We start from the raw sequence: 9,671 nt of genomic DNA, 5'->3' as shown, positions 1-9,671 counted from the left end.
GCATTGATAGAGAAACTGTAAACCAGGCGAGCAGTGCCTTATGGAACAGACATAGAGTTGGCAGAGTCACAGGATCATTTGTTCATCTCCCACCACTCCTGCTCCATCACTCATTAATACCATATGTCAACCTAAGAACAGAGCCATTAAGACCCCATGTATCCTCTGGGGTAGGAATCATGAGAGTGACGCCCTTGAAACATATAAGATAGCATTAGGGATTGGCCAACCAAAACAAGGAACTTCTAACCAGATTTATCTGCATGACCAAGTGGGAACATCACATGTCAACTTGCAGGTGAAGAGGGCTGGGTTCTGTGTCTCACAGGACAAACCATTCATTGGGGCATCTTGTGATGGCTATGTAATGTGTGACTGTTGTGGGCCAGGAGTTGTTGAGGCCAAGTGTCCCTTCAACTGGGGCCAAGACATGGGCAGCAGTCTAGATCAGTGGCTCCACGACCTCAGAGGACACCTGCAGAGCGCAACCGTTTTGAAAAACATCACCCCTACTTTACCCAGGTATGCTCTAAAATATTTCCCCGATGTTGAAGGCTGAAGAGAGGCGGGAAAGGGCAAGTTCTTTACAGTATGGATGGGTACAGTATGTGTCATTATTTTGTAGGCACAGATGGAGATGTTTGTGACAAAGAGTTACTACTGTGATTTCATAACATGGACACAGTTGTGCGTCAACTTTCGGGTACCCAGAAGTGAAGACTTCATCTGCTCTGCTGTGGGAAACATCACCGACTTTTGGACCTGCCACATTCTACCAAGACTGACCCTGAACACTCAGGTCCACCGCACGGTGTACTATCATCTGCATGAACTTGCCAGATTATGAAACCGCAAATACACATAGTATGTTTTAACATTGGACTTTAATTTAAAGGGATACTTCGCTTTTTTTTGGAACTAGGCTCATTTTACAACTCCCCCAGAGTTAAACAGTTGAGTCTTACCATTTTCGAATCCATTCAGCCGATCTCCGGGTCTGGCGGTACCACTTTTAGCATAGCTTAGCATAGACCATTGAATCGGACAAGACCATTACCATCTCCCTCAAAAAAATGACCAAAGAGTTTCGATATTTTTCCTATTTAAAACTAGACTCTTCTGTAGTTACATCGTGTACTAAGACCGACGGAAAATGTAAAGTTGCGATTTTCTAGGCTGATATGGCTAGGAACTATACTCTCATTCCTACGTAATAATCAAGAAACTTTGCTGCCGTACCATGAGTCCAGCAGGCGTAATGATATGATGCAGCAAAGTTTCTTGATTATTATAATCCCTTTAAACACCATTCAAAAACAAACAATCAAATTGGCAATAAAACAAAATTATTTCTACATTATCATCAGTCTCACTGTACAAATTTTATGATGTACAATTAATCTATCATTTCATTTCAATTCTATCATTGCTTTTTTATATAAGTACTTTCCCTATGATTAGGAACTGGAGCACAACCCTGCCAGTTGTAGTAGTGGCACTATCGCAGGCACTGAGGCAGGGAGTAGTGGAGCAAATGACAAGAGTGCAGTCAAAGGCAAGAGAAAGGGCAGCAGAAAAGGAAGTGGTGGCAGTGAAGGCATCATGACAGGGACCAGCAGAGCAGGGCAGGAGCAGAGTGATGGTACTTCCCAATAGGACAGTTAGACCTGTAAAGCCAGACATTTCATGCTAAAGTTCATGATATAGGTGCAATAGTTAATTGAAAATGAGCTGTAAATGAGCAATATTGCCTTCAACAGGTATGTGGATTGTCATCTGGGATTGTTATTGTTAACTTACCACACTGCTGGACATGTTGACTAAAGCTGCACACACATGAACAATCTTGTCAATTGTTGCCTCTTCTTTGTTTTGCCTTTCATCCATTAGTCTCTTCACCAAACGCATCGGAATCGGACCATCCAGGATGTGGAACCGTCCCTTGAGGACCCCAATCACTCTTTCTTAAAAAAAAAGAATAAAAAAAAGAGACATATCTCATCTTTTTTTGTTGTTGTTGTATTTTATTGTTCTTGTAATTAAAATTAATTATCTCAAATAAAAATTCTTACCTATGTGAATTCTGATATTCGATTTCACACGTGACTCCTCAACTTCTTTCCCAGGAAGTTGTTTCCGGCCATGAGTGACCAAATGGGCACCGAGAACAGCAAAATTTTCCACAAGAGTAAAACCCCTGTCAGCCAGTATCTGTAATAGTGAATTCAAACATACAAACAATTCATTTATTAAAAAAGGTCAGGGGTATTTTCACAAGTAATGTTCCCAGCTACATCTGCACAAACTAGTACATACCTGGTCTCCTGGCTTGTGGTAGCTGGAAGATAAAAAGCCAGACTGCCTCACAATATGGACATCAGATGCCCGACCCCCCCAGCCTTTTGAAAGGAATGTGATGCATTCAGATAGATGACAGGCGATGAAATATTTAGCTGTTGTCCACTTCTTATAATTTGAGTAGGTCTTGGCACTGAAACACAAAAATCATAGAAAAATTTGTAAGTTGTATAACAGACATGCATTTTTGCAAGAAATTCAGATTGTGGTGTAGTGATAGATTGAAAAGTCGTTCTACTTAACCGAGCTTTCAGTTTCTTTGGACGCTCGATCCTTATTTCGAAACAATCAATGATTCTTGTCAGGTGGGGAAACTGGAATCGCATTTCTGATGGTATTGAATCTCGAATGAACTCTCTATCAGGCCAGCGTATTAGGAATGCCATTTTGGCATACATGACATCTACCCACTTTGTGAACACACGTAAAACTGTTGTTCTATTAAGCCCAGACATTTCAGCCAGTACAGGTGTTGTTGGGTTTTGGCGCAGCTTTAGCAGTGTGACAAATAACTGGTCTTCTGAGGTCAATGGAATGAACGGAGAAAGAAATTTATGAATTACAACAAAAACTGTCCAGGAAACACCGGTCATTAATTTGCACTTCTCATCATTCTCTTTCAAAAAGCTTGCTTTACCCCTCTGTTGTGCGTCATCCCTCTCTCTCCTAGCATCATCCCTTTCCTCTCTTAAAAGTTTAATCTCTTGGTGAAGTTGTTCTGTTGTAGGCTGGTCGGGTAAATCTGGGGTGGGTTCAGGAGGGTTTTCAGTTGTGGGCAGAGCTGTGGTGGTGACACCTAGATTTCGCTTGTTTCTGTTTTGCAGCCTCAGTAGTGAAGTGGCTTTGTTTACACTTTTGTGAGGCAGTAAGGTTGGAATGTAGTCTGGATGAGACTCATCATCACTTTTAGAGCCTGAAACAACAATAATCATCTAGGTAACAGTATCTTAATTTAAAACAAAAAATTAATAGGTTGACATCGATTATTGTCAATCTACTGTGGTAAATAAAGCTTGTTTATCACCCCTCTCTGCCTCGCTCACACAGAGAAAGGGACATTTTATTGGAATGATGTATTCTTTGTATAATATTTTTTCAAGATTCTCTAGTGTAGACGAATTATAAATTATTTATGGACAAAAAATAAAGCCAGATATTTAGGGAAGTTGGGGTGCAGTTGATATCGGTAACTAAAATAAGTTAGCAAGCTAGTGTTAGTTATGCGTTAGCTTGGCACTTGCAAACCTAACAATTACTGTAACTAAGGCACTTAGTAATAATTAATGAAAATATTAATATGGGTAATTATATACCCTATTATATTATTAACGTATATTATAATATATACATTATTCTTAGTAACGTAACCCTACTACTGTAGCTAAGGCACTCGCAAACATAACCGTTACTGCATAGCTTTCTGCTTTATCCACATTCTAAAAGTTGCATACTGTCAAAATGCTACAGCTTAGCTTAGATAAATATAATATATAAAACTGACATTTGGATATTTGACTTACCAGTGACAAAATGTTTACTGCACACGTAGACATACTGAGTGTCAGCATCCCACAATTTACCCATTCTTCCTGCTGATGCTTCACGTCGTATTGCCTGTATTCACTTTTGTCTCCTTAAAGATTGGCTTTTACGGTCGGAAGCGTATAAAAATTTATTTCTGGGTTTTTTAGATTGATTGCTGTACTTCTTGTCACACAGCAGCTTTTAGGCATTTTTCTGTCTTTTGTTATAAGTCATAAATAACAAGGAGGCAGCCTCTCGCAATGCAAAGTCAATGGAGACGGTTTTTCACGAACAAGAAACCTGCCCCGGCGGGAGAGGGGAACTGGACAATGGTACTGGCAGCTAACGACTCGGACAAATACTGCTCAAGCGCCTGGCGCTCAGGCGTGGACAGGGAAAATAGCCTCCCGCAGGGTGGTGTCGTGCCCGGGAGAAGGTCGATGCCACAGTCGAATGGATGATGGGGAGGAAGAGAGGGCGCCCGCGAACGACAGAACACCGCTCACAGATCATGGTACTCCTCTGGGACATTAGACAGATCAATGGACTCCTCCTAAAAAACAGGGACAGAAGAGACATCAGGGATAGCAGACACAAGACATTTGACATGACAAGGTAAACTCCAAGAATAAATAGACCCCTGTGCCCAATTAATCTGAGGATTGTGCTGCACTAACCACGGATGACCCAAAAGAATAGGAATCAGAGGAGAATGAAAAATAAAAATAGTCTCTGGGTTGTTAACAGAGATGGTGAGGCTCACATCTACGGTGACTAGATGAATATTTGAGAGAAGGAAGATCACACAGTTCCTTAAGATGGATGCCATGCTCTTTAGCCCACGCCGCATAACAAGGAGGATTGTTAATCCTGGGTTCCACAGAGCTACGAGGCATGGACAGCGCGACATGCTTCTGACGAAGATGATACAGCTGGCTCGTTAAATCGGATACCTGGGCTGACAGACTCTCCAATGTGTGTCTGGTGACAGAAAGCTCCTCTTCATGTCTGCCCAGCAAGGCTCCTTGCATCTCGACCGCAGAGCGGATTGGCGTTTCCTCTGCTGGGTCCATAGTTGGCCAAGGATCGGAGAGAGGACCCTACAGCAAGAGCAGCCAGAGCCATGTCACCCTATAGCCCAAGACTGGTTGCCAACTGAAGCTAAGCTGGGTTGAGCCTGGTCAGTACCTGGATGGGAGACCTCCTGGGAAAACCAGGTTGCTGCTGGAGGAGGTGTTAGTGAGGCCAGTAGGGGGCGCTCACCCTGTGGTCTGTGTGGGTCCTAACGCCCTAGTAAAGGGATGGGGACACTGTACTGTCAAAGAGCACCGTCCTTAGGAGGAGATGTTAAACCGAGGTCCTGACTCTCTGTGGTCAATAAAAATCCCAGGATGTCCTTCGAAAAGAGTAGGGGTTTAACCCCAGCATACCGGGCAAATTTGCCCATTGGCCTCTGTCCATCATGGCCTCCTAATCATCCCCATATACTGATTGGCTTCATCACTCGGTCTCCTCTCCACCAATAAGCTGGTGTGTGGTGGGCGTTCTGGCGCAGTAAGGCTGCCGTCGCATCATCCAGGTGGATGCTGAACATCGGTGGTGGTTGTCATGACAATTATGCTATATAAATATTGATTTACATTCATTGCCAAACTTGGCATATGCACTGATTAATGTTTCTGCCGGTTGGTGCTCACACTATGTTGCACTTCTGGTGTAACGACTGAGACAAATCAGACACAATTATTTGTTATAATTAACAAATAATCTTTAAAACATTGTGTGTGAGAATTTTAAGACTTGTATACTGTCTCTTGCGTTTGTATTTATTTCATGCATGCTTTATGAGAGAACTACTAGTTAATGTAACCCCACCTATATCGTGTCTCCTATCTAATTAATCCTCATTTAATGACTCACACTTTAGTGTACATGTCCTTCTCATATAATGCAGTGTGTGTTTGTAAAAGGACACAAACGGCAAGGCCCATGTCTAACCACACTTGAGACAGAGTCATAAATTGGAAATCCCACCCTTCTCATTGGTCAAGCAAACCCGGAGAGACAGGACTTTTCTCAAGCTTTATCAGAGCCAAATTCACAGTGACTCTTCCTCTTCTTCTTCTGGCTTCTACTGCTGCTTCTTCGGGTTGATGAGAAAACCTGATGAGTCAAACAAATAATTCGAGTTCATCACCATTTCTTCCTTCAATGCAGAAGAAATCGTTTGAAACTCATGGAACCATCAAAATCCTTCTTCAGGAACTTCATGAAATACTTTCACTGCAAAGGCCATGAAAGTATACATTTAATGAGGTGCTCTGAAAATAATATGATGATGGTTCTTTTCATAGTTAAGATTAATATTTTCCATAGCTTCATTCCCTGTTTACGGTTTCATCCTGTCACTTTCTATTTTACCCATGTATGTGTGATTGTGCAAATCTGTAAATGTTTAGATTAGTTATGTTTGTGATTTACGTAATAAAACTTGTGCACAATACGTATTTGGTTCTGATTCTCTGCTTGCAACAAAGTTTATTTTATGATTTAGATTTTGACTACAGGCTCTTAGTAGTACTGTACAGTAAGAAAGATGGTCTCTTTCATCATCTCGTGTTCGAGATCCACCTATGGGAAGGGCATCCGTACCTGACCTCTGCAGAAGCATCCAATTGCACCAAGTCTGGCTAGACAGACAGAAGCGCACAGCCAATGCCAGGTAAGGCCCCGCCCCCTTACCTAGGGGCATATAACGCCTGCAAGCGCTGCTATTCTCCAGTTGACATTCGCTTCTCGCGATCTCTGCACTGACACAGTTCGGTTGTATCTACACTGCTCACTTGCATGTCTTCAGGAGGACATATCGCCTGATCAGCCTCCGCCAGATGTGACAGTCGTCTTTTCAGCCTTTCTGCTGTGTTCTGCATCCGGAGCTTCTCACCTGCTCCTCCTTCCACAGCTGCCCACCACAGATTTTTCCGAGTTCTTCACCGGAATGTCGCTGTCTAAATCTGCCGTTTCTCCGGGGAACAGCCTATCACGGGCCTGCCCGGCCGCGTGTGGTGCACTCATCGTCGCTAAGGACGTTCTGCGTGGTCTGCTTGGGCCTCAAACAAGAAGCTTTTACGACGCCATCTTAAAGTTGCAGCGACCCAGTGCTCCGAGCTCGGCCTTTTTGACTCGGATGGGGGACACGGTGACGACGACGCGCTACCGGGGGACTTCCGGGGCGCCACCTCACTTATTTGGGCTGACCAGCCCAATCCCGCATTCCCCGAAGAGGACATCTTCGCGGGCAACCTCACGCTCGTCGACGAACCGGCCGGTTCCGGCGATGAGGATGACGCGGCCCTTCTTGGGGTCTCAGAGGCCATCCCGCCCTCTGGCGTTCCCCAGGCTAGCGCCCACGCGGCCTTGCCTCAGTCCATCCTCCTGGAAGTTTGTGAGCGAGCGGCTGCTCGCCTTAACATTGAGTGGCCGGCTCCACAGAGCGCCACCGACCAGGGGAGGGTATTTACGGCGGGAAAGTGTTGGGACCCCCTACCGGTCCGAGGAAACAACTTTTCCCCGTCCTTCCAGCATGCGCGAAGCACATGAGGCACAATTGGAGTGACCCGCTCGACTTCAAACACGGTCTCACGGGCCTTGAGGTGAAGGATATGGCAGCTCATGGTATGGGTGACCCCCCCCCCCCGCTATCGAGCCTTCCATCGCCTTAACCCCGCTCAGGGCGGGCTGCTCGCTCCCCCTAAACCGGTCTTGCCCAACAAGATGGACCGTTTTTCTGCCTTTTTCAGACCGCATACAAGTCCTCGGTCTTGGCTGTCAGGGCCCTGAACGTCTCTTCACTCCTCTCCACTTACCAGGCGGAGATTGTGGACGAATTAGGGCAACAGTTGGAAAAGGGAACTCCTTTTCTACCATTGTGGAAGGAGACACATTGGCTTGTGAATGCTATAGCTTTGGCTTATGAATCAAAGGGAGTGCAGCCCCCAGGGGACATCAGAGCTCATTCCACGAGGGGCTTAGCCGCCTCTTGGGCTTTGTTTAGGGGAGTGTCACTGCAGGACATCTGCTCCGCTGCCAGTTGGACTTCTCCTCATACCTTTGTGCGTTACTACCGGCTGGATGTCACCAGAATCTCAGTAGCACATTCGGTTTTAGGGGTGGGGTCATCTTCCCTGCAACCCCGTTGGAAGTAACGAATAAGGAGTGAATGGGCCAGCAGGCCATGCACATTCCTGTCACCAAGCATGCATTTCCATTGATTTTCTGGGTGTATATATATGCACATTGGTGTTGCTGGGGTTATTATCATGTGTGTGCTGCATACATGTTTCATGTCCTGCATGTGCACAGCAGTCATGTGTGTGCGTCAGGATTGCAGGTTCATGATTATGGGACTTGTCAGGCACCGCCTCCCTGGGGCGACCGTCCTTCTCTGGCTTTCAGAACCTCACTGTGAGTGTATTGGGCAATCGGGGAGCTGTCTATGTCTCTCCCATAGGTGGATCTCAAACACGAGATGATGAAAGAGAACAATAGGTTACTGTCGTAACCCCGGTTCTACATCGAGTCGAGAGATCCACCAGCTTTGCCCCGCTTGCGGCACGAGAAGCGAATATACTTATTGGAGAATAGCAGCGCTTGCCGGCGTTATATGCCCATAGGTAAGGGGGCGGGGCCTTACCTGGCATTGGCTGCGCGCTTCTGTCTGTCTAGCCAGACTTGGTGCAATTGGATGCTTCTGCAGAGGTCAGGTACGGATACCCTTCCCATAGGTGGATCTCTCCACTCAAAGTTTCAGAGAACTGGGGTTATGACAGTAACCTATTGTTTTCCTCCCCCGGAAATGAACATTTCTTAGAATTAATAAACAATTAACACTGAGTGTTCATGGGATGAACAGGTTAATTGACTGTTATATTAATTTTACTACATTAAATTAATTCTATTAACTGATACAAATATTCATAATTAATTATAACAAGTTATGATTGATTATTAATATTTATTTTGAGCTAATTTGCTACACTGGCAACATTAAATCCTGGAGAGAAGATAATTCTAGATTCCCGTTTCTGTAGGTGACGCTGTTATGTTAGTTGGAAATATTTGCTTTACATGCTTTGAATCATCAATTTTGGCAGCTTTTTTAATAATAAAGACATAACTGAAATGCGGGACACTACTAAAGCTCCCAATTTCTGGACTGTCCCGTCACCCTATCTGATGCCCGTGTGCCCATTGTAGGTGGACAGGGGTCATCATAGCTCTCTGATTGTGCCATTTGCAGCAGACTGTGATGTACTGTGTGTTGACACATTCCTCCCATTAACAGCATTAACATTTTGCGTGACTTGTTGTGCCACAGTAGACAGACGGTATAGCCTTCATTGCCCTTGTGCATCGACCCTGTCTCCGGTTTGTGGTTTGATCCTCCGGAAGCGACACACAAGCATTGAGTTTCAGAGATACTTTGACTCAGTCGCCTTGCCATAACAATCTGGCCCTTGTCAAAGTCACTCAAGGCTGCGTTTCCCAAAAGCATTGATCAACTTAGGCTTACGATGCTTTGGGGAAATGCAGCCCTGCTCTTTATTCCTGCCCATTTCTCCTGCATCCAACATTATGAGAACTGATTACCATCTAATCTACCCAAACATTAATATGTGGCCTTGTTAGGAGAGGATCAACATATTTGCTTCACCTGTGATTGGAAATAATGTTTTGGCTCATCAGTGTATCTGACCTGGCTACTAGTGATTGAATCATCACTCAAGACA

At 44.6% G+C, this 9,671-nt stretch overlaps 1 long non-coding RNA gene across 1 annotated transcript; it reads right to left on the bottom strand.

Moving 5' to 3' along the window:
* Positions 1-1,397: 1,397 nt before the first annotated feature.
* LOC311091124 lies at positions 1,398-2,883 on the bottom strand. Its single transcript, XR_014608000.1, has 4 exons — positions 2,317-2,883; positions 2,073-2,211; positions 1,801-1,964; positions 1,398-1,667 (listed from the first exon to the last, which is right to left on the bottom strand). It is a non-coding gene; the product is annotated as an uncharacterized lncRNA (long non-coding RNA).
* Between the last annotated feature and the right edge of the window lie 6,788 nt (positions 2,884-9,671).

This window comes from Abramis brama (assembly GCF_963993115.1).
Source record: "Abramis brama genome assembly, chromosome: 10".
Lineage (NCBI taxonomy): Eukaryota > Metazoa > Chordata > Actinopteri > Cypriniformes > Leuciscidae > Abramis > Abramis brama.
Note: the sequence above shows the minus strand (reverse complement) of the source record. Positions and strands in the feature narration are given on the sequence as shown.